This window comes from Schistocerca cancellata, unplaced genomic scaffold, assembly GCF_023864275.1.
Source record: "Schistocerca cancellata isolate TAMUIC-IGC-003103 unplaced genomic scaffold, iqSchCanc2.1 HiC_scaffold_1100, whole genome shotgun sequence".
Taxonomy (NCBI): Eukaryota; Metazoa; Arthropoda; class Insecta; order Orthoptera; family Acrididae; genus Schistocerca; species Schistocerca cancellata.
The window spans coordinates 5,185,959-5,208,458 of NW_026047099.1; the positions used below are offsets into that span (position 1 = coordinate 5,185,959).

At 55.0% G+C, this 22,500-nt stretch overlaps 23 non-coding genes and 1 pseudogene across 23 annotated transcripts; all 24 read right to left on the reverse strand.

Moving 5' to 3' along the window:
- Window positions 1–359: 359 nt before the first annotated feature.
- LOC126155244 (5S ribosomal RNA) lies at window positions 360–478 on the reverse strand. Its single transcript, XR_007532749.1, has one exon. It is a non-coding gene; the product is annotated as a 5S ribosomal RNA (ribosomal RNA).
- An 823-nt stretch (window positions 479–1,301) lies between these two features.
- LOC126155016 (5S ribosomal RNA) lies at window positions 1,302–1,420 on the reverse strand. Its single transcript, XR_007532536.1, has one exon. It is a non-coding gene; the product is annotated as a 5S ribosomal RNA (ribosomal RNA).
- Window positions 1,421–2,247: 827 nt separating this feature from the next.
- LOC126155263 (5S ribosomal RNA) lies at window positions 2,248–2,366 on the reverse strand. Its single transcript, XR_007532767.1, has one exon. It is a non-coding gene; the product is annotated as a 5S ribosomal RNA (ribosomal RNA).
- Window positions 2,367–3,194: 828 nt separating this feature from the next.
- On the reverse strand, window positions 3,195–3,313 carry LOC126155797 (5S ribosomal RNA). Its single transcript, XR_007533235.1, has one exon. It is a non-coding gene; the product is annotated as a 5S ribosomal RNA (ribosomal RNA).
- An 829-nt stretch (window positions 3,314–4,142) lies between these two features.
- LOC126155391 (5S ribosomal RNA) lies at window positions 4,143–4,261 on the reverse strand. The gene has a single exon (XR_007532886.1). It is a non-coding gene; the product is annotated as a 5S ribosomal RNA (ribosomal RNA).
- Window positions 4,262–5,084: 823 nt separating this feature from the next.
- Window positions 5,085–5,203, reverse strand: LOC126155256 (5S ribosomal RNA). Its single transcript, XR_007532760.1, has one exon. It is a non-coding gene; the product is annotated as a 5S ribosomal RNA (ribosomal RNA).
- An 834-nt stretch (window positions 5,204–6,037) lies between these two features.
- On the reverse strand, window positions 6,038–6,155 carry LOC126155243 (5S ribosomal RNA). The gene has a single exon (XR_007532748.1). It is a non-coding gene; the product is annotated as a 5S ribosomal RNA (ribosomal RNA).
- An 824-nt stretch (window positions 6,156–6,979) lies between these two features.
- Window positions 6,980–7,098, reverse strand: LOC126155317 (5S ribosomal RNA). Its single transcript, XR_007532817.1, has one exon. It is a non-coding gene; the product is annotated as a 5S ribosomal RNA (ribosomal RNA).
- An 828-nt stretch (window positions 7,099–7,926) lies between these two features.
- On the reverse strand, window positions 7,927–8,045 carry LOC126155017 (5S ribosomal RNA). The gene has a single exon (XR_007532537.1). It is a non-coding gene; the product is annotated as a 5S ribosomal RNA (ribosomal RNA).
- Window positions 8,046–8,867: 822 nt separating this feature from the next.
- LOC126155267 (5S ribosomal RNA) lies at window positions 8,868–8,986 on the reverse strand. The gene has a single exon (XR_007532771.1). It is a non-coding gene; the product is annotated as a 5S ribosomal RNA (ribosomal RNA).
- Window positions 8,987–9,820: 834 nt separating this feature from the next.
- LOC126155023 (5S ribosomal RNA) lies at window positions 9,821–9,939 on the reverse strand. The gene has a single exon (XR_007532543.1). It is a non-coding gene; the product is annotated as a 5S ribosomal RNA (ribosomal RNA).
- An 828-nt stretch (window positions 9,940–10,767) lies between these two features.
- LOC126155019 (5S ribosomal RNA) lies at window positions 10,768–10,886 on the reverse strand. The gene has a single exon (XR_007532539.1). It is a non-coding gene; the product is annotated as a 5S ribosomal RNA (ribosomal RNA).
- An 822-nt stretch (window positions 10,887–11,708) lies between these two features.
- LOC126155280 (5S ribosomal RNA) lies at window positions 11,709–11,827 on the reverse strand. Its single transcript, XR_007532782.1, has one exon. It is a non-coding gene; the product is annotated as a 5S ribosomal RNA (ribosomal RNA).
- Window positions 11,828–12,661: 834 nt separating this feature from the next.
- On the reverse strand, window positions 12,662–12,780 carry LOC126155024 (5S ribosomal RNA). Its single transcript, XR_007532544.1, has one exon. It is a non-coding gene; the product is annotated as a 5S ribosomal RNA (ribosomal RNA).
- An 828-nt stretch (window positions 12,781–13,608) lies between these two features.
- LOC126155429 (5S ribosomal RNA) lies at window positions 13,609–13,728 on the reverse strand (annotated as a pseudogene).
- A 787-nt stretch (window positions 13,729–14,515) lies between these two features.
- On the reverse strand, window positions 14,516–14,634 carry LOC126155786 (5S ribosomal RNA). The gene has a single exon (XR_007533225.1). It is a non-coding gene; the product is annotated as a 5S ribosomal RNA (ribosomal RNA).
- Window positions 14,635–15,461: 827 nt separating this feature from the next.
- LOC126155176 (5S ribosomal RNA) lies at window positions 15,462–15,580 on the reverse strand. The gene has a single exon (XR_007532685.1). It is a non-coding gene; the product is annotated as a 5S ribosomal RNA (ribosomal RNA).
- An 825-nt stretch (window positions 15,581–16,405) lies between these two features.
- On the reverse strand, window positions 16,406–16,524 carry LOC126154682 (5S ribosomal RNA). Its single transcript, XR_007532224.1, has one exon. It is a non-coding gene; the product is annotated as a 5S ribosomal RNA (ribosomal RNA).
- Window positions 16,525–17,352: 828 nt separating this feature from the next.
- On the reverse strand, window positions 17,353–17,471 carry LOC126155292 (5S ribosomal RNA). Its single transcript, XR_007532793.1, has one exon. It is a non-coding gene; the product is annotated as a 5S ribosomal RNA (ribosomal RNA).
- An 817-nt stretch (window positions 17,472–18,288) lies between these two features.
- On the reverse strand, window positions 18,289–18,407 carry LOC126155856 (5S ribosomal RNA). The gene has a single exon (XR_007533290.1). It is a non-coding gene; the product is annotated as a 5S ribosomal RNA (ribosomal RNA).
- Window positions 18,408–19,235: 828 nt separating this feature from the next.
- Window positions 19,236–19,354, reverse strand: LOC126155305 (5S ribosomal RNA). The gene has a single exon (XR_007532805.1). It is a non-coding gene; the product is annotated as a 5S ribosomal RNA (ribosomal RNA).
- Window positions 19,355–20,181: 827 nt separating this feature from the next.
- LOC126155316 (5S ribosomal RNA) lies at window positions 20,182–20,300 on the reverse strand. The gene has a single exon (XR_007532816.1). It is a non-coding gene; the product is annotated as a 5S ribosomal RNA (ribosomal RNA).
- Window positions 20,301–21,117: 817 nt separating this feature from the next.
- On the reverse strand, window positions 21,118–21,236 carry LOC126155857 (5S ribosomal RNA). Its single transcript, XR_007533291.1, has one exon. It is a non-coding gene; the product is annotated as a 5S ribosomal RNA (ribosomal RNA).
- An 828-nt stretch (window positions 21,237–22,064) lies between these two features.
- Window positions 22,065–22,183, reverse strand: LOC126155328 (5S ribosomal RNA). The gene has a single exon (XR_007532828.1). It is a non-coding gene; the product is annotated as a 5S ribosomal RNA (ribosomal RNA).
- Between the last annotated feature and the right edge of the window lie 317 nt (window positions 22,184–22,500).

The window sequence follows — 22,500 nt, forward strand, 5'->3', positions numbered from 1 at the left end:
CGCTCGCTGCCGCTCGGGTCGTGGTCCATATGACAGCGCAATCACGACAAACGTCTGCGGGACGAGAGGAGACGACTAAGGAATACATTCGTGGTTACAAATCAAATTTGGAACTCTACACTCCTACACAACAATAGGCGGTGACGTATTTCAGAAATCACCTGCCGATTCGTACTGTTTTGTCGTTTTCAAAGTCTTCTTGGCCATACTTGGTTAGCACATTCTCCCTCAAACTGAGTTAATTACTGCATTTTCGTACCATTACAGTAGTTTAAAAGGCTTAAGGAAGCATCTTTGTCACAACAGAAAGGTAGTTTGAAAATTGGGCTGGCGACATAACAAAAAAACAAAAGGAAGGGAGCCAACAGCACCCGGGTTTCCCAGGCGGTCACCCATCCAAGTACTAGCCGGGCCCGATGATGCTTAACTTCGGTGATCGGACGAGAACCGGTGTATTCATCATGGTATGGCCGTTGGCGCTCATCTAATGTAGGAGCACGGCAGAATTCGCATTCGGCTTTTCTCCCAACACATAAAATGTTAGTTTTCGGCCGCATTTGACGAAAGCGCTTCCTTCCGCAACCGCCAGTTCCTCGAGGACGGCGCGGGGAGGCGCGCCCGGCGTCCCAGCAGAGCGACGGCCGAATTGGCGGGCGCACCGCCGCGTGTGTGAGACGCACTGCTGCTCGTTGCACCCCCTGTCATTCGCTGGGCGCGTGCAGCCTTCGACACTAGCGGAGGACGCATCTTGTCCCTGGTGTTCAGCGGAGGGCCTGTGCGGGGTGTGGCAGTGTCGTGCTGGAGGGCGCCACTGGTAGCGATGTGGGCTTCCTCGCCTCGCCTCGCCTCACACCAGGTGTCTGCGTAGTTTGCAGTGCATCCGCACCATTCCTATCCCTGTCCCTGTCCCCGTCCCGACTTGTCCCGACTTTGCTCGACTGCCGCTCGCTGCCGCTCGGGTCGTGGTCCATATGACAGCGCAAGCACGACAAACGTCTGCGGGACGAGACGAGACGACTAAGGAATACATTCGTGGTTACAAATCAAATTTGGAACTCTACACTCCTACACAACAATAGGCGGTGACGTATTTCAGAAATCACCTGCCGATTCGTACTGTTTTGTCGTTTTCAAAGTCTTCTTGGCCATACTTGGTTAGCACATTCTCCCTCAAACTGAGTTAATTACTGCATTTTCGTACCATTACAGTAGTTTAAAAGGCTTAAGGAAGCATCTTTGTCACAACAGAAAGGTAGTTTGAAAATTGGGCTGGCGACAAAACAAAAAAACAAAAGGAAGGGAGCCAACAGCACCCGGGTTTCCCAGGCGGTCACCCATCCAAGTACTAGCCGGGCCCGATGTTGCTTAACTTCGGCGATCGGACGAGAACCGGTGTATTCATCATGGTATGGCCGTTGGCGCTCATCTAATGTAGGAGCACGGCAGAATTCGCGTTCGGCTTTTCTCCCAACACACAAAATGTTAGTTTTCGGCCGCATTTGACGAAAGCGCTTCCTTCCGCAACCGCCAGTTCCTCGAGGACGGCGCGGGGAGGCGCGCCCGGCGTCCCAGCAGAGCGACGGCCGAATTGGCGGGCGCACCGCCGCATGTGTGAGACGCACTGCTGCTCGTTGCACCCCCTGTCATTCGCTGGGCGCGTGCAGCCTTCGACACTAGCGGAGGACGCATCTTGTCCCTAGTGTTCAGCGGAGGGGTGTGCGGGGTGTGGCAGTGTCGTGCTGGAGGGCGCCACTGGTAGCGATGTGGGCTTCCTTGCCTCGCCTCGCCTCGCCTCACACCAGGTGTCTGCCTAGTTTGCAGTGCATTCGCACCATTCCTATCCCTGTCCCTGTCCCCGTCCCGACTTGTTCCGACTTTGCTCGACTGCCGCTCGCTGCCGCTCGGGTCGTGGTCCATATGACAGCGCAAGCACGACAAACGTCTGCGGGACGAGACGAGACGACTATGGAATACATTCGTGGTTACAAATCAAATTTGGAACTCTACACTCCTACACAACAATAGGCGGTGACGTATTTCAGAAATCACCTGCCGATTCGTACTGTTTTGTCGTTTTCAAAGTCTTCTTGGCCATACTTGGTTAGCACATTCTCCCTCAAACTGAGTTAATTACTGCATTTTCGTACCATTACAGTAGTTTAAAAGGCTTAAGGAAGCATCTTTGTCACAACAGAAAGGTAGTTTGAAAATTGGGCTGGCGACATAACAAAAAAACAAAAGGAAGGGAGCCAACAGCACCCGGGTTTATCAGGCGGTCACCCATCCAAGTACTAGCCGGGCCCGATGATGCTTAACTTCGGTGATCGGACGAGAACCGGTGTATTCATCTTGGTATGGCCGTTGGCGCTCATCTAATGTAGGAGCACGGCAGAATTCGCGTTCGGCTTTTCTCCCAACACACAAAATGTTAGTTTTCGGCCGCATTTGACGAAAGCGCTTCCTTCCGCAACCGCCAGTTCCTCGAGGACGGCGCGGGGAGGCGTGCCCGGCGTCCCAGCAGAGCGACGGCCGAATTGGCGGGCGCACCGCCGCGTGTGTGAGACGCACTGCTGCTCGTTGCACCCCCTGTCATTCGCTGGGCGCGTGCAGCCTTCGACACTAGCGGAGGACGCATCTTGTCCCTGGTGTTCAGCGGAGGGCCTGTGCGGGGTGTGGCAGTGTCGTGCTGGAGGGCGCCACTGGTAGCGATGTGGGCTTCCTCGCCTCGCCTCGCCTCGCCTCACACCAGGTGTCTGCCTAGTTTGCAGTGCATTCGCACCATTCCTATCCCTGTCCCTGTCCCCGTCCCGACTTGTCCCGACTTTGCTCGACTGCCGCTCGCTGCCGCTCGTGTCGTGGTCCATATGACAGCGCAAGCACGACAAACGTCTGCGGGACGAGACGAGACGACTAAGGAATACATTCTTGGTTACAAATCAAATTTGGAACTCTACACTCCTACACAACAAGAGGCGGTGACGTATTTCAGAAATCACCTGCCGATTCGTACTGTTTTGTCGTTTTCAAAGTTTTCTTGGCCATACTTGGTTACCATATTCTCCATCAAACTGAGTTAATTACTGCATTTCCGTACCATTACAGTAGTTTAAAAGGCTTAAGGAAGCATCTTTGTCACAACAGAAAGGTAGTTTGAAAATTGGGCTGGCGACATAACAAAAAAACAAAAGGAAGGGAGCCAACAGCACCCGGGTTTCCCAGGCGGTCACCCATCCAAGTACTAGCCGGGCCCGATGATGCTTAACTTCGGTGATCGTACGAGAACCGGTGTATTCATCATGGTATGGCCGTTGGCGCTCATCTAATGTAGGAGCACGGCAGAATTCGCGTTCGGCTTTTCTCCCAACACACAAAATGTTAGTTTTCGGCCGCATTTGACGAAAGCGCTTCCTTCCGCAACCGCCAGTTCCTCGAGGACGGCGCGGGGAGGCGCGCCCGGCGTCCCAGCAGAGCGACGGCCGAATTGGCGGGCGCACCGCCGCGTGTGTGAGACGCACTGCTGCTCGTTGCACCCCCTGTCATTCGCTGGGCGCGTGCAGCCTTCGACACTAGCGGAGGACGCATCTTGTCCCTGGTGTTCAGCGGAGGGCCTGTGCGGGGTGTGGCAGTGTCGTGCTGGAGGGCGCCACTGGTAGCGATGTGGGCTTCCTCGCCTCGCCTCGCCTCGCCTCACACCAGGTGTCTGCGTAGTTTGCAGTGCATTCGCACCATTCCTATCCCTGTCCCTGTCCCCGTCCCGACTTGTCCCGACTTTGCTCGACTGCCGCTCGCTGCCGCTCGGGTCGTGGTCCATATGACAGCGCAAGCACGACAAACGTCTGCGAGACAAGACGAGACGACTAAGGAATACATTCGTGGTTACAAATCAAATTTGGAACTCTACACTCCTACACAACAATAGGCGGTGACGTATTTCAGAAATCACCTGCCGATTCGTACTGTTTTGTCGTTTTCAAAGTCTTCTTGGCCATACTTGGTTACCACATTCTCCCTCAAACTGAGTTAATTACTGCATTTTCGTACCATTACAGTAGTTTAAAAGGCTTAAGGAAGCATCTTTGTCACAACAGAAAGGTAGTTTGAAAATTGGGCTGGCGACATAACAAAAAAAACAAAAGGAAGGGAGCCAACAGCATCCGGGTTTCCCAGGCGGTCACGCATCCAAGTACTAGCCGGTCCCGATGATACTTAACTTCGGTGACCGGACGAGAACCGGTGTATTCATCATGGTATGGCCGTTGGCGCTCATCTAATGTAGGAGCACGGCAGAATTCGCGTTCGGCTTTTCTCCCAACACACAAAATGTTAGTTTTCGGCCGCATTTGACGAAAGCGCTTCCTTCCGCAACCGCCAGTTCCTCGAGGACGGCGCGGGGAGACGCGCCCGGCGTCCCAGCAGAGCGACGGCCGAATTGGCGGGCGCACCGCCGCGTGTGTGAGACGCACTGCTGCTCGTTGCACCCCCTGTCATTCGCTGGGCGCGTGCAGCCTTCGACACTAGCGGAGGACGCATCTTGTCCCTGGTGTTCAGCGGAGGGCCTGTGCGAGGTGTGGCAGTGTCGTGCTGGAGGGCGCCACTGGTAGCGATGTGGGCTTCCTCGCCTCGCATCGCCTCACACCAGGTGTCTGCGTAGTTTGCAGTGCATTCGCACCATTCCTATCCCTGTCCCTGTCCCCGTCCCGACTTGTCTCGCCTTTGCTCGACTGCCGCTCGCTGCCGCTCGGGTCGTGGTCCATATGACAGCGCAAGCACGACAAACGTCTGCGGGACGAGACGAGACGACTAAGGAATACATTCGTGGTTACAAATCAAATTTGGAACTCTACACTCCTACACAACAATAGGCGGTGACGTATTTCAGAAATCACCTGCCGATTCGTACTGTTTTGTCGTTTTCAAAGTCTTCTTGGCCATACTTGGTTAGCACATTCTCCCTCAAACTGAGTTAATTACTGCATTTGCGTACCATTACAGTAGTTTAAAAGGCTTAAGGAAACATCTTTGTCACAACAGAAAGGTAGTTTGAAAATTGGGCTGGCGACATAACAAAAAAACAAAAGGAAGGGAGCCAACAGCACCCGGGTTTCCCAGGCGGTCACCCATCCAAGTACTAGCCGGGCCCGATGATGCTTAACTTCGGTGATCGGACGAGAACCGGTGTATTCATCATGGTATGGCCGTTGGCGCTCATCTAATGTAGGAGCACGGCAGAATTCGCGTTCGGCTTTTCTCCCAACACATAAAATGTTAGTTTTCGGCCGCATTTGACGAAAGCGCTTCCTTCCGCAACCGCCAGTTCCTCGAGGACGGCGCGGGGAGGCGCGCCCGGCGTCCCAGCAGAGCGACGGCCGAATTGGCGGGCGCACCGCCGCGTGTGTGAGACGCACTGCTGCTCGTTGCACCCCCTGTCATTCGCTGGGCGCGTGCAGCCTTCGACACTAGCGGAGGACGCATCTTGTCCCTGGTGTTCAGCGGAGGGCCTGTGCGGGGTGTGGCAGTGTCGTGTTGGAGGGCGCCACTGGTAGCGATGTGGGCTTCCTCGCCTCGCCTCGCCTCGCCTCGCCTCACACCAGGTGTCTGCGTAGTTTGCAGTGCATTCGCACCATTCCTATCCCTGTCCCTGTCCCCGTCCCGACTTGTCCCGACTTTGCTCGACTGCCGCTCGCTGCCGCTCGGGTCGTGGTCCATATGACAGCGCAAGTACGACAAACGTCTGCGGGACGAGACGAGACGACTAAGGAATACATTCGTGGTTACAAATCAAATTTGGAACTCTACACTCCTACACAACAATAGGCGGTGACGTATTTCAGAAATCACCTGCCGATTCGTACTGTTTTGTCGTTTTCAAAGTCTTCTTGGCCATACTTGGTTACCACATTCTCCCTCAAACTGAGTTAATTACTGCATTTTCGTACCATTACAGTAGTTTAAAAGGCTTAAGGAAGCATCTTTGTCACAACAGAAAGGTAGTTTGAAAATTGGGCTGGCGACAAAACAAAAAAAACAAAAGGAAGGGAGCCAACAGCACCCGGGTTTCCCAGGCGGCACCCATCCAAGTACTAGCCCGGCCCGATGATGCTTAACTTCGGCGATCGGACGAGAACCGGTGTATTCATCATGGTATGGCCGTTGGCGCTCATCTAATGTAGGAGCACGGCAGAATTCGCGTTCGGCTTTTCTCCCAACACACAAAATGTTAGTTTTCGGCCGCATTTGACGAAAGCGCTTCCTTCCGCAACCGCCAGTTCCTCGAGGACGGCGCGGGGAGGCGCGCCCGGCGTCCCAGCAGAGCGACGGCCGAATTGGCGGGCGCACCGCCGCGTGTGTGAGACGCACTGCTGCTCGTTGCACCCCCTGTCATTCGCTGGGCGCGTGCAGCCTTCGACACTAGCGGAGGACGCATCTTGTCCCTGGTGTTCAGCGGAGGGCCTGTGCGGGGTGTGGCAGTGTCGTGCTGGAGGGCGCCACTGGTAGCGATGTGGGCTTCCTCGCCTCGCCTCGCCTCACACCAGGTGTCTGCGTAGTTTGCAGTGCATCCGCACCATTCCTATCCCTGTCCCTGTCCCCGTCCCGACTTGTCTCGCCTTTGCTCGACTGCCGCTCGCTGCCGCTCGGGTCGTGGTCCATATGACAGCGCAAGCACGACAAACGTCTGCGGGACGAGACGAGACGACTAAGGAATACATTCGTGGTTACAAATCAAATTTGGAACTCTACACTCCTACACAACAATAGGCGGTGACGTATTTCAGAAATCACCTGCCGATTCGTACTGTTTTGTCGTTTTCAAAGTCTTCTTGGCCATACTTGGTTAGCACATTCTCCCTCAAACTGAGTTAATTACTGCATTTTCGTACCATTACAGTAGTTTAAAAGGCTTAAGGAAGCATCTTTGTCACAACAGAAAGGTAGTTTGAAAATTGGGCTGGCGACATAACAAAAAAAACAAATGGAAGGGAGCCAACAGCATCCGGGTTTCCCAGGCGGTCACGCATCCAAGTACTAGCCGGTCCCGATGATGCTTAACTTCGGTGATCGGACGAGAACCGGTGTATTCATCATGGTATGGCCGTTGGCGCTCATCTAATGTAGGAGCACGGCAGAATTCGCGTTCGGCTTTTCTCCCAACACACAAAATGTTAGTTTTCGGCCGCATTTGACGAAAGCGCTTCCTTCCGCAACCGCCAGTTCCTCGAGGACGGCGCGGGGAGGCGCGCCCGGCGTCCCAGCAGAGCGACGGCCGAATTGGCGGGCGCACCGCCGCGTGTGTGAGACGCACTGCTGCTCGTTGCACCCCCTGTCATTCGCTGGGCGCGTGCAGCCTTCGACACTAGCGGAGGACGCATCTTGTCCCTGGTGTTCAGCGGAGGGCCTGTGCGGGGTGTGGCAGTGTCGTATTGGAGGGCGCCACTGGTAGCGATGTGGGCTTCCTCGCCTCGCCTCGCCTCGCCTCACACCAGGTGTCTGCCTAGTTTGCAGTGCATTCGCACCATTCCTATCCCTGTCCCTGTCCCCGTCCCGACTTGTCCCGACTTTGCTCGACTGCCGCTCGCTGCCGCTCGGGTCGTGGTCCTTTTGACAGCGCAAGCACGACAAACGTCTGCGGGACGAGACGAGACGACTAAGGAATACATTCGTGGTTACAAATCAAATTTGGAACTCTACACTCCTACACAACAATAGGCGGTGACGTATTTCAGAAATCACCTGCCGATTCGTACTGTTTTGTCGTTTTCAAAGTCTTCTTGGCCATACTTGGTTAGCACATTCTCCCTCAAACTGAGTTAATTACTGCATTTTCGTACCATTACAGTAGTTTAAAAGGCTTAAGGAAGCATCTTTGTCACAACAGAAAGGTAGTTTGAAAATTGGGCTGGCGACAAAACAAAAAAACAAAAGGAAGGGAGCCAACAGCACCCGGGTTTCCCAGGCGGTCACCCATCCAAGTACTAGCCGGGCCCGATGTTGCTTAACTTCGGCGATCGGACGAGAACCGGTGTATTCATCATGGTATGGCCGTTGGCGCTCATCTAATGTAGGAGCACGGCAGAATTCGCGTTCGGCTTTTCTCCCAACACACAAAATGTTAGTTTTCGGCCGCATTTGACGAAAGCGCTTCCTTCCGCAACCGCCAGTTCCTCGAGGACGGCGCGGGGAGGCGCGCCCGGCGTCCCAGCAGAGCGACGGCCGAATTGGCGGGCGCACCGCCGCATGTGTGAGACGCACTGCTGCTCGTTGCACCCCCTGTCATTCGCTGGGCGCGTGCAGCCTTCGACACTAGCGGAGGACGCATCTTGTCCCTAGTGTTCAGCGGAGGGGTGTGCGGGGTGTGGCAGTGTCGTGCTGGAGGGCGCCACTGGTAGCGATGTGGGCTTCCTCGCCTCGCCTCGCCTCACACCAGGTGTCTGCGTAGTTTGCAGTGCATTCGCACCATTCCTATCCCTGTCCCTGTCCCCGACCCGACTTGTCTCGACTTTGCTCGACTGCCGCTCGCTGCCGCTCGGGTCGTGGTCCATATGACAGCGCAAGCACGACAAACGTCTGCGGGACGAGACGAGACGACTAAGGAATACATTCGTGGTTACAAATCAAATTTGGAACTCTACACTCCTACACAACAATAGGCGGTGACGTATTTCAGAAATCACCTGCCGATTCGTACTGTTTTGTCGTTTTCAAAGTCTTCTTGGCCATACTTGGTTAGCACATTCTCCCTCAAACTGAGTTAATTACTGCATTTTCGTACCATTACAGTAGTTTAAAAGGCTTAAGGAAGCATCTTTGTCACAACAGAAAGGTAGTTTGAAAATTGGGCTGGCGACATAACAAAAAAACAAAAGGAAGGGAGCCAACAGCACCCGGGTTTCCCAGGCGGTCACCCATCCAAGTACTAGCCGGGCCCGATGATGCTTAACTTCGGTGATCGGACGAGAACCGGTGTATTCATCATGGTATGGCCGTTGGCGCTCATCTAATGTAGGAGCACGGCAGAATTCGCGTTCGGCTTTTCTCCCAACACACAAAATGTTAGTTTTCGGCCGCATTTGACGAAAGCGCTTCCTTCCGCAACCGCCAGTTCCTCGAGGACGGCGCGGGGAGGCGCGCCCGGCGTCCCAGCAGAGCGACGGCCGAATTGGCGGGCGCACCGCCGCGTGTGTGAGACGCACTGCTGCTCGTTGCACCCCCTGTCATTCGCTGGGCGCGTGCAGCCTTCGACACTAGCGGAGGACGCTTCTTGTCCCTGGTGTTCAGGGGAGGGCCTGTGCGGGGTGTGGCAGTGTCGTGCTGGAGGGCGCCACTGGTAGCGATGTGGGCTTCCTCGCCTCGCCTCGCCTCGCCTCGCCTCACACCAGGTGTCTGCGTAGTTTGCAGTGCATGCGCACCATTCCTATCCCTGTCCCTGTCCCCGTCCCGACTTGTCCCGACTGCCGCTCGACTGCCGCTCGCTGCCGCTCGGGTCGTGGTCCATATGACAGCGCAAGCACGACAAACGTCTGCGGGACGAGACGAGACGACTAAGGAATACATTCGTGGTTACAAATCAAATTTGGAACTCTACACTCCTACACAACAATAGGCGGTGACGTATTTCAGAAATCACCTGCCGAATCGTACTGTTTTGTCGTTTTCAAAGTCTTCTTGGCCATACTTGGTTAGCACATTTTCCCTCACACTGAGTTAATTACTGCATTTTCGTACCATTACAGTAGTTTAAAATGCTTAAGGAAGCATCTTTGTCACAACAGAAAGGTAGTTTGAAAATTGGGCTGGCGACATAACAAAAAAACAAAAGGAAGGGAGCCAACCGCACCCGGGTTTCCCAGGCGGTCACCCATCCAAGTACTAGCCGGGCCCGATGATGCTTAACTTCGGTGATCGGACGAGAACCGGTGTATTCATCATGGAATGGCCGTTGGCGCTCATCTAATGTAGGAGCACGGCAGAATTCGCGTTCGGCTTTTCTCCCAACAAACAAAATGTTAGTTTTCGGCCGCATTTGACGAAAGCGCTTCCTTCCGCAACCGCCAGTTCCTCGAGGACGGCGCTGGGAGGCGCGCCCGGCGTCCCAGCAGAGCGACGGCCGAATTGGCGGGCGCACCGCCGCGTGTGTGAGACGCACTGCTGCTCGTTGCACCCCCTGTCATTCGCTGGGCGCGTGCAGCCTTCGACATTAGCGGAGGACGCTTCTTGTACCTGGTGTTCAGGGGAGGGCCTGTGCGGGGTGTGGCAGTGTCGTGCTGGAGGGCGCCACTGGTAGCGATGTGGGCTTCCTCGCCTCGCCTCGCCTCGCCTCACACCAGGTGTCTGCGTAGTTTGCAGTGCATTCGCACCATTCCTATCCCTGTCCCTGTCCCCGTCCCGACTTGTCCCGACTTTGCTCGACTGCCGCTCGCTGCCGCTCGGGTCGTGGTCCATATGACAGCGCAAGCACGACAAACGTCTGCGGGACGAGACGAGACGACTAAGGAATACATTCGTGGTTACAAATCAAATTTGGAACTCTACACTCCTACACAACAATAGGCGGTGACGTATTTCAGAAATCACCTGCCGATTCGTACTGTTTTGTCGTTTTCAAAGTCTTCTTGGCCATACTTGGTTAGCACATTCTCCCTCAAACTGAGTTAATTACTGCATTTTCGTACCATTACAGTAGTTTAAAAGGCTTAAGGAAGCATCTTTGTCACAACAGAAAGGTAGTTTGAAAATTGGGCTGGCGACAAAACAAAAAAACAAAAGGAAGGGAGCCAACAGCACCCGGGTTTCCCAGGCGGTCACCCATCCAAGTACTAGCCGGGCCCGATGTTGCTTAACTTCGGCGATCGGACGAGAACCGGTGTATTCATCATGGTATGGCCGTTGGCGCTCATCTAATGTAGGAGCACGGCAGAATTCGCGTTCGGCTTTTCTCCCAACACACAAAATGTTAGTTTTCGGCCGCATTTGACGAAAGCGCTTCCTTCCGCAACCGCCAGTTCCTCGAGGACGGCGCGGGGAGGCGCGCCCGGCGTCCCAGCAGAGCGACGGCCGAATTGGCGGGCGCACCGCCGCATGTGTGAGACGCACTGCTGCTCGTTGCACCCCCTGTCATTCGCTGGGCGCGTGCAGCCTTCGACACTAGCGGAGGACGCATCTTGTCCCTAGTGTTCAGCGGAGGGGTGTGCGGGGTGTGGCAGTGTCGTGCTGGAGGGCGCCACTGGTAGCGATGTGGGCTTCCTCGCCTCGCCTCGCCTCACACCAGGTGTCTGCGTAGTTTGCAGTGCATTCGCACCATTCCTATCCCTGTCCCTGTCCCCGACCCGACTTGTCTCGACTTTGCTCGACTGCCGCTCGCTGCCGCTCGGGTCGTGGTCCATATGACAGCGCAAGCACGACAAACGTCTGCGGGACGAGACGAGACGACTAAGGAATACATTCGTGGTTACAAATCAAATTTGGAACTCTACACTCCTACACAACAATAGGCGGTGACGTATTTCAGAAATCACCTGCCGATTCGTACTGTTTTGTCGTTTTCAAAGTCTTCTTGGCCATACTTGGTTAGCACATTCTCCCTCAAACTGAGTTAATTACTGCATTTTCGTACCATTACAGTAGTTTAAAAGGCTTAAGGAAGCATCTTTGTCACAACAGAAAGGTAGTTTGAAAATTGGGCTGGCGACATAACAAAAAAACAAAAGGAAGGGAGCCAACAGCACCCGGGTTTCCCAGGCGGTCACCCATCCAAGTACTAGCCGGGCCCGATGATGCTTAACTTCGGTGATCGGACGAGAACCGGTGTATTCATCATGGTATGGCCGTTGGCGCTCATCTAATGTAGGAGCACGGCAGAATTCGCGTTCGGCTTTTCTCCCAACACACAAAATGTTAGTTTTCGGCCGCATTTGACGAAAGCGCTTCCTTCCGCAACCGCCAGTTCCTCGAGGACGGCGCGGGGAGGCGCGCCCGGCGTCCCAGCAGAGCGACGGCCGAATTGGCGGGCGCACCGCCGCGTGTGTGAGACGCACTGCTGCTCGTTGCACCCCCTGTCATTCGCTGGGCGCGTGCAGCCTTCGACACTAGCGGAGGACGCTTCTTGTCCCTGGTGTTCAGGGGAGGGCCTGTGCGGGGTGTGGCAGTGTCGTGCTGGAGGGCGCCACTGGTAGCGATGTGGGCTTCCTCGCCTCGCCTCGCCTCGCCTCGCCTCACACCAGGTGTCTGCGTAGTTTGCAGTGCATGCGCACCATTCCTATCCCTGTCCCTGTCCCCGTCCCGACTTGTCCCGACTGCCGCTCGACTGCCGCTCGCTGCCGCTCGGGTCGTGGTCCATATGACAGCGCAAGCACGACAAACGTCTGCGGGACGAGACGAGACGACTAAGGAATACATTCGTGGTTACAAATCAAATTTGGAACTCTACACTCCTACACAACAATAGGCGGTGACGTATTTCAGAAATCACCTGCCGAATCGTACTGTTTTGTCGTTTTCAAAGTCTTCTTGGCCATACTTGGTTAGCACATTTTCCCTCACACTGAGTTAATTACTGCATTTTCGTACCATTACAGTAGTTTAAAATGCTTAAGGAAGCATCTTTGTCACAACAGAAAGGTAGTTTGAAAATTGGGCTGGCGACATAACAAAAAAACAAAAGGAAGGGAGCCAACCGCACCCGGGTTTCCCAGGCGGTCACCCATCCAAGTACTAGCCGGGCCCGATGATGCTTAACTTCGGTGATCGGACGAGAACCGGTGTATTCATCATGGAATGGCCGTTGGCGCTCATCTAATGTAGGAGCACGGCAGAATTCGCGTTCGGCTTTTCTCCCAACAAACAAAATGTTAGTTTTCGGCCGCATTTGACGAAAGCGCTTCCTTCCGCAACCGCCAGTTCCTCGAGGACGGCGCTGGGAGGCGCGCCCGGCGTCCCAGCAGAGCGACGGCCGAATTGGCGGGCGCACCGCCGCGTGTGTGAGACGCACTGCTGCTCGTTGCACCCCCTGTCATTCGCTGGGCGCGTGCAGCCTTCGACATTAGCGGAGGACGCTTCTTGTACCTGGTGTTCAGGGGAGGGCCTGTGCGGGGTGTGGCAGTGTCGTGCTGGAGGGCGCCACTGGTAGCGATGTGGGCTTCCTCGCCTCGCCTCGCCTCGCCTCACACCAGGTGTCTGCGTAGTTTGCAGTGCATTCGCACCATTCCTATCCCTGTCCCTGTCCCCGTCCCGACTTGTCCCGACTTTGCTCGACTGCCGCTCGCTGCCGCTCGGGTCGTGGTCCATATGACAGCGCAAGCACGACAAACGTCTGCGGGACGAGACGAGACGACTAAGGAATACATTCGTGGTTACAAATCAAATTTGGAACTCTACACACCTACACAACAATAGGCGGTGACGTATTTCAGAAATCACCTGCCGATTCGTACTGTTTTGTCGTTTTCAAAGTCTTCTTGGCCATACTTGGATAGCACATTCTCCCTCAAACTAAGTTAATTACTGCATTTTCGTACCATTACAGTAGTTTAAAAGGCTTAAGGAAGCATCTTTGTCACAACAGAAAGGTAGTTTGAAAATTGGGCTGACGACATAACAAAAAAACAAAAGGAAGGGAGCCAACAGCACCCGGGTTTCCCAGGCGGTCACCCATCCAAGTACTAGCCGGGCCCGATGATGCTTAACTTCGGTGATCGGACGACAACCGGTGTATTCACGGCAGAATTCGCGTTCGGCTTTTCTCCCAACACACAAAATGTTAGTTTTCGGCCGCATTTGACGAAAGCGCTTCCTTCCGCAACCGCCAGTTCCTCGAGGACGGCGCGGGGAGACGCGCCCGGCGTCCCAGCAGAGCGACGGCCGAATTGGCGGGCGCACCGCCGCGTGTGTGACACGCACTGCTGCTCGTTGCACCCCCTGTCATTCGCTGGGCGCGTGCAGCCTTCGACACTAGCGGTGGACGCACCTTGTCCCTGGTGTTCAGCGGAGGGCCTGTGCGGGGTGTGGCAGTGTCGTGCTGGAGGGCGCCACTGGTAGCGATGTGGGCTTCCTCGCCTCGCCTCGCCTCGCCTCACACCAGGTGTCTGCGTAGTTTGCAGTGCATTCGCACCATTCCTATCCCTGTCCCTGTCCCCGTCCCGACTTGTCCCGACTTTGTTCGACTGCCGCTCGCTGCCGCTCGGGTCGTGGTCCATATTATAGCGCAAGCACGACAAACGTCTGCGGGACGAGACGAGACGACTAAGGAATACATTCGTGGTTACAAATCAAATTTGGAACTCTACACTCCTACACAACAATAGGCGGTGACGTATTTCAGAAATCACCTGCCGATTCGTACTGTTTTGTCGTTTTCAAAGTCTTCTTGGCAAACTTGGTTAGCACATTCTCCCTCAAACTGAGTTAATTACTGCATTTTCGTACCATTACAGAAGTTTAAAAGGCTTAAGGAAGCATCTTTGTCACAACAGAAAGGTAGTTTGAAAATTGGGCTGGCGACATAACAAAAAAACAAAAGGAAGGGAGCCAACAGCACCCGGGTTTCCCAGGCGGTCACCCATCCAAGTACTAGCCGGGCCCGATGATGCTTAACTTCGGTGATCGGACGAGAACCGGTGTAGTCATCATGGTATGGCCGTTGGCGCTCATCTAATGTAGGAGCACGGCAGAATTCGCGTTCGGCTTTTCTCCCAACACACAAAATGTTAGTTTTCGGCCGCATTTGACGAAAGCGCTTCCTTCCGCAACCGCCAGTTCCTCGAGGACGGCGCGGGGGGCGCCCCCGGCGTCCCAGCAGAGCGACGGCCGAATTGGCGGGCGCACCGCCGCGTGTGTGAGACGCACTGCTGCTCGTTGCACCCCCTGTCATTCGCTGGGCGCGTGCAGCCTTCGACACTAGCGGAGGACGCACCTTGTCCCTGGTGTTCAGCGGAGGGCCTGTGCGGGGTGTGGCAGTGTCGTGCTGGAGGGCGCCACTGGTAGCGATGTGGGCTTCCTCGCCTCGCCTCGCCTCGCCTCACACCAGGTGTCTGCGTAGTTTGCAGTGCATTCGCACCATTCCTATCCCTGTCCTTGTCCCCGTCCCGACTTGTCCCGACTTTGCTCGACTGCCGCTCGCTGCCGCTCGGGTCGTGGTCCATATGACAGCGCAAGCACGACAAAAGTCTGCGGGACGAGACGAGACGACTAAGGAATACATTCGTGGTTACAAATCAAATTTGGAACTCTACACTCCTACACAACAATAGGCGGTGATGTATTTCAGAAATCACCTGCCGATTCGTACTGTTTTGTCGTTTTCAAAGTCTTCTTGGCCATACTTGGTTAGCACATTCTCCCTCAAACTGAGTTAATTACTGCATTTTCGTACCATTACAGTAGTTTAAAAGGCTTAAGGGAGCATCTTTGTCACAACAGAAAGGTAGTTTGAAAATTGGGCTGGCGACATAACAAAAAAACAAAAGGAACGGAGCCAACAGCACCCGCGTTTCCCAGGCGGTCACCCATCCAAGTACAAGCCGGGCCCGATGATGCTTAACTTCGGTGATCGGACGAGAACCGGTGTATTCATCATGGTATGGCCGTTGGTGCTCATCTAATGTAGGAGCACGGCAGAATTCGCGTTCGGCTTTTCTCCCAACACACAAAATGTTAGTTTTCGGCCGCATTTGACGAAAGCGCTTCCTTCCGCAACCGCCCGTTCCTCGAGGACGGCGCGGGGAGGCGTGCCCGGCGTCCCAGCAGACCGACGGCCGAATTGGCGGGCGCACCGCCGCGTGTGTGAGACGCACTGCTGCTCGTTGCACCCCCTGTCATTCGCTGGGCGCGTGCAGCCTTCGACACTAGCGGAGGACGCATCTTGTCCCTGGTGTTCAGCGGAGGGCCTGTGCTGGGTGTGGCAATGTGCTGGAGGGCGCCACTGGTAGCGATGTGGGCTTCCTCGCCTCGCCTCGCCTCGCCTCACACCAGGTGTCTGCGTAGTTTGCAGTGCAATCGCACCATTCCTATCCCTGTCCCTGTCCCCGTCCCGACTTGTCCCGACTTCGCTCGACTGCCGCTCGCTGTAGCTCGGGTCGTGGGCGATACGACAGCGTAAGCACGACAAACGTCTGCGGGACGAGACGAGACGACTAAGGAATACATTCGTGGTTACAAATCAAATTTGGAACTCTACACTCCTACACAACAATAGGCGGAGACGTATTTCAGAAATCACCTGCCGATTCGTATTGTTTTGTCGTTTTCAAAGTCATCTTGGCCATACTTGGTTAGCACATTCTCCCTCAAACTGAGTTAATTACTGCATTTTCGTACCATTACAGTAGTTTAAAAGGCTTAAGGAAGCATCTTTGTCACAACAGGAAGGTAGTTTGAAAATTGGGCTGGCGACATAACAAAAAAACAAAAGGAAGGGAGCCAACAGCACCCGGGTTTCCCAGGCGGTCACCCATCCAAGTACTAGCCGGGCCCGATGATGCTTAACTTCGGTAATCGGACGAGAACCGGTGTATTCATCATGGTATGGCCGTTGGCGCTCATCTAATGTAGGAGCACGGCAGAATTCGCGTTCGGCTTCTCTCCCAACACACAAAATGTTAGTTTTCGGCCGCATTTGACGAAAGCGCTTCCTTCCGCAACCGCCAGTTCCTCGAGGACGGCGCGGGGAGGCGTGCCCGGCGTTCCAGCAGAGCGACGGCCGAATTGGCCGGCGCACCGCTGCGTGTGTGAGACGCACTGCTGCTCGTTGCACCCCCTGTCATTCGCTGTGCGCGTGCAGCCTTCGACACTAGCGGGGGACGCATCTTGTCCCTGGTGTTCAGCGGAGGGCCTGTGCGGGGTGTGGCAGTGTCGTGCTGGAGGGCGCCACTGGTAGCGATGTGGGCTTCCTCGCCTCGCCTCGCCTCGCCTCACACCAGGTGTCTGCGTAGTTTGCAGTGCATTCGCACCATTCCTATCCCTGTCCCTGTCCTCGTCCCGACTTGTCCCGACTTTGCTCGACTGCCGCTCGCTGCCGCTCGGGTCGTGGTCCATATGACAGCGCAAGCACGACAAACGTCTGCGGGACAAGACGAGGCGACTAAGGAATACTTTCGTGGTTACAAATCAAATTTGGAACTCTACACTCCTACACAACAATAGGCGGTGACGTATTTCAGAAATCACCTGCCGATTCGTACTGTTTTGTCGTTTTCAAAGTCTTCTTGGCCATACTTGGTTAGCACTTTCTCCCTCAAACTGAGTTAATTACTGCATTTTCGTACCATTACAGTAGTTTAAAAGGCTTAAGGAAGCATCTTTGTCACAAAAGAAAGGTAGTTTGAAAATTGGGCTGGCGACATAACAAAAAAACAAAAGGAAGGGAGCCAACAGCACCCGGGTTTCCCAGGCGGTCACCCATCCAAGTACTAGCCGGGCCCGATGATGCTTAACTTCGGTGATCGGACGAGAACCGGTGTATTCATCATGGTATGGCCGTTGGCGCTCATCTAATGTAGGAGCACGGCAGAATTCGCGTTCGGCTTTTCTCCCAACACACAAAATGTTAGTTTTCGGCCGCATTTGACGAAAGCGCTTCCTTCCGCAACCGCCAGTTCCTCGAGGACGGCGCGGGGAGGCCAGCCCGGCGTCCCAGCAGAGCGACGGCCGAATTGGCGGGCGCACCGCCGCGTGTGTGAGACGCACTGCTGCTCGTTGCACCCCCTGTCATTCGCTGGGCGCGTGCAGCCTTCGACACTAGCGGAGGACGCATCTTGTCCCTGGTGTTCAGCGGAGGGCCTGTGCGGGTTGTGGCAGTGTCGTGCTGGAGGGCGCCACTGGTAGCGATGTGGGTTTCCTCGCCTCGCCTCGCCTCGCCTCACACCAGGTGTCTGCGTAGTTTGCAGTGCATTCGCACCATTCCTATCCCTGTCCCGGTCCCCGTCCCGACTTGTCCCGACTTTGCTCGACTGCCGCTCGCTGCCGCTCGGGTCGTGGTCCATATGACAGCGCAAGCACGACAAACGTCTGCGGGACGAGACGAGACGACTAAGGAATACATTCGTGGTTACAAATCAAATTTGGAACTCTACACTCCTACACAACAATAGGCGGTGACGTATTTCAGAAATCACCTGCCGATTCGTACTGTTTTGTCGTTTTCAAAGTCTTCTTGGCCATACTCGGTTAGCAAATTCTCCCTCAAACTGAGTTAATTACTGCATTTTCGTACCATTACAGTTGTTTAGTAGTATCTTTGTCACAACAGAAAGGTAGTTTGAAAATTGGGCTGGAGACATAACAAAAAAACAAAAGGAAGGGAGCCAACAGCACCCGGGATTCCCAGGTGGTCACCCATCCAAGTACTAGCCGGGCCCGATGATGCTTAACTTCGGTAATCGGACGAGAACCGGTGTATTCATCATGGTATGGCCGTTGGCGCTCATCTAATGTAGGAGCACGGCAGAATTCGCGTTCGGCTTTTCTCCCAACACACAAAATGTTAGTTTTCGGCCGCATTTGACGAAAGCGCTTCCTTCCGCAACCGCCAGTTCCTCGAGGACGGCGCGGGGAGGCGTGCCCGGCGTTCCAGCAGAGTGACGGCCGAATAGGCGGGCGCACCGCCGCGTGTGTGAGACGCACTGCTGCTCGTTGCACCCCCTGTCATTCGCTGGGCGCGTGCAGCCTTCGACACTAGCGGAGGACGCATCTTGTCCCTGGTGTTCAGCGGAGGGCCTGTGCGGGGTGTGGCAGTGTCGTGCTGGAGGGCGCCACTGGTAGCGATGTGGGCTTCATCGCCTCGCCTCGCCTCGCCTCACGCCAGGTGTCTGCGTAGTTTGCAGTGCATTCGCACCATTCCTATCCCTGTCCCTGTCCCCGTCCCGACTTGTCCCGACTTTGCTCGACTGCCGCTCGCTGCCGCTCGGGTCGTGGTCCATATCACAGCGCAAGCACGACAAACGTCTGCGAGACGAGACGAGACGACTAAGGAATACATTCGTGGTTACAAATCAAATTTGGAACTCTACACTCCTACACAACAATAGGCGGTGACGTATTTCAGAAATCACCTGCCGATTCGTACTGTTTTGTCGTTTTCAAAGTCTTCTTGGCCATACTTGGTTAGCACATTCTCCCTCAAACTGAGTTAATTACTGCATTTTCGTACCATTACAGTAGTTTAAAAGGCTTAAAGAAGCATCTTTGTCACAACAGAAAGGTAGTTTGAAAATTGGGCTGGCGACATAACAAAAAAACAAAAGGAAGGGAGCCAACAGCACCCGGGTTTCCCAGGCGGTCACCCATCCAAGTACTAGCCGGGCCCGATGATGCTTAACTTCGGTGATCGGACGAGAACCGGTGTATTCATCATGGTATGGCCGTTGGCGCTCATCTAATGTAGGAGCACGGCAGAATTCGCGTTCGGCTTTTCTCCCAACACACAAAATGTTAGTTTTCGGCCGCATTTGACGAAAGCGCTTCCTTCCGCAACCGCCAGTTCCTCGAGGACGGCGCGGGGAGGCGTGCCGGCGTCCCATCAGAGCGACGGCCGAATTGGCGGGCGCACCGCCGCGTGTGTGAGACGCACTGCTGCTCGTTGCACCCCCTGTCATTCGCTGGGCGCGTGCAGCCTTCGACACTAGCGGAGGTCGCATCTTGTTCCTGGTGTTCAGCGGAGGGCCTGTGCGGGGTGTGGCAGTGTCGTGCTGGAGGGCGCCACTGGTAGCGATGTGGGTTTCCTCGCCTCGCCTCGCCTCGCCTCACACCAGGTGTCTGCGTAGTTTGCAGTGCATTCGCACCATTCCTATCCCTGTCCCGGTCCCCGTCCCGACTTGTCCCGACTTTGCTCGACTGCCGCTCGCTGCCGCTCGGGTCGTGGTCCATATGACAGCGCAAGCACGACAAACGTCTGCGGGACGAGACGAGACGACTAAGGAATACATTCGTGGTTACAAATCAAATTTGGAACTCTACACTCCTACACAACAATTGGCGGTGACGTATTTCAGAAATCACCTGCCGATTCGTACTGTTTTGTCGTTTTCAAAGTCTTCTTGGCCATACTTGGTTAGCACATTCTCCCTCAAACTGAGTTAATTACTGCATTTTCGTACCATTACAGTAGTTTAAAAGGCTTAAGGAAGCATCTTTGTCACAACAGAAAGGTAGTTTGAAAATTGGGCTGGCGACATAACAAAAAAACAAAACGAAGGGAGCCAACAGCACCCGGGTTTCCCAGGCGGTCACCCATCCAAGTACTAGCCGGGCCCGATGATGCTTAACTTCGGTGATCGGACGAGAACCGGTGTATTCATCATGGTATGGCCGTTGGCGCTCATCTAATGTAGGAGCACGGCAGAATTCGCGTTCGGCTTATCTCCCAACACACAAAATGTTAGTTTTCGGCCGCATTTGACGAAAGCGCTTCCTTCCGCAACCGCCAGTTCCTCGAGGACGGCGCGGGGAGGCGTGCCCGGCGTTCCAGCAGAGCGACGGCCGAATTGGCGGGCGCACCGCCGCATGTGTGAGACGCACTGCTGCTCGTTGCACCCCCTGTCATTCGCTGGGCGCGTGCAGCCTTCGACACTAGCGGAGGACGCATCTTGTCCCTGGTGTTCAGCGGAGGGCCTGTGCGGGGTGTGGCAGTGTCGTGCTGGAGGGCGCCACTGGTAGCGATGTGGGCTTCCTCGCCTCGCCTCGCCTCGCCTCACACCAGGTGTCTGCGTAGTTTGCAGTGCATTCGCACCATTCCTATCCCTGTCCCTGTCCCAGTCCCGACTTGTCCCGACTTTGCTCGACTGCCGCTCGCTGCCGCTCGGGTCGTGGTCCATATGACAGCGCAAGCACGACAAATGTCTGCGGGACGAGACGAGACGACTAAGGAATACATTCGTGGTTACAAATCACATTTGGAACTCTACACTCCTACACAACAATAGGCGGTGACGTATTTCAGAAATCACCTGCCGATTCGTACTGTTTTGTCGTTTTCAAAGTCTTCTTGGCCATACTCGGTTAGCAAATTCTCCCTCAAACTGAGTTAATTACTGCATTTTCGTACCATTACAGTTGTTTAGTAGTATCTTTGTCACAACAGAAAGGTAGTTTGAAAATTGGGCTGGAGACATAACAAAAAAACAAAAGGAAGGGAGCCAACAGCACCCGGGATTCCCAGGTGGTCACCCATCCAAGTACTAGCCGGGCCCGATGATGCTTAACTTCGGTAATCGGACGAGAACCGGTGTATTCATCATGGTATGGCCGTTGGCGCTCATCTAATGTAGGAGCACGGCAGAATTCGCGTTCGGCTTTTCTCCCAACACACAAAATGTTAGTTTTCGGCCGCATTTGACGAAAGCGCTTCCTTCCGCAACCGCCAGTTCCTCGAGGACGGCGCGGGGAGGCGCGCCCGGCGTCCCAGCAGAGTGACGGCCGAATAGGCGGGCGCACCGCCGCGTGTGTGAGACGCACTGCTGCTCGTTGCACCCCCTGTCATTCGCTGGGCGCGTGCAGTCTTCGACACTAGCGGAGGACGCATCTTGTCCCTGGTGTTCAGCGGAGGGCCTGTGCGGGGTGTGGCAGTGTCGTGCTGGAGGGCGCCACTGGTAGCGATGTGGGCTTCATCGCCTCGCCTCGCCTCGCCTCACGCCAGGTGTCTGCGTAGTTTGCAGTGCATTCGCACCATTCCTATCCCTGTCCCTGTCCCCGTCCCGACTTGTCCCGACTTTGCTCGACTGCCGCTCGCTGCCGCTCGGGTCGTGGTCCATATCACAGCGCAAGCACGACAAACGTCTGCGAGACGAGACGAGACGACTAAGGAATACATTCGTGGTTACAAATCAAATTTGGAACTCTACACTCCTACACAACAATAGGCGGTGACGTATTTCAGAAATCACCTGCCGATTCGTACTGTTTTGTCGTTTTCAAAGTCTTCTTGGCCATACTTGGTTAGCACATTCTCCCTCAAACTGAGTTAATTACTGCATTTTCGTACCATTACAGTAGTTTAAAAGGCTTAAAGAAGCATCTTTGTCACAACAGAAAGGTAGTTTGAAAATTGGGCTGGCGACATAACAAAAAAACAAAAGGAAGGGAGCCAACAGCACCCGGGTTTCCCAGGCGGTCACCCATCCAAGTACTAGCCGGGCCCGATGATGCTTAACTTCGGTGATCGGACGAGAACCGGTGTATTCATCATGGTATGGCCGTTGGCGCTCATCTAATGTAGGAGCACGGCAGAATTCGCGTTCGGCTTTTCTCCCAACACACAAAATGTTAGTTTTCGGCCGCATTTGACGAAAGCGCTTCCTTCCGCAACCGCCAGTTCCTCGAGGACGGCGCGGGGAGGCGTGCCGGCGTCCCATCAGAGCGACGGCCGAATTGGCGGGCGCACCGCCGCGTGTGTGAGACGCACTGCTGCTCGTTGCACCCCCTGTCATTCGCTGGGCGCGTGCAGCCTTCGACACTAGCGGAGGTCGCATCTTGTTCCTGGTGTTCAGCGGAGGGCCTGTGCGGGGTGTGGCAGTGTCG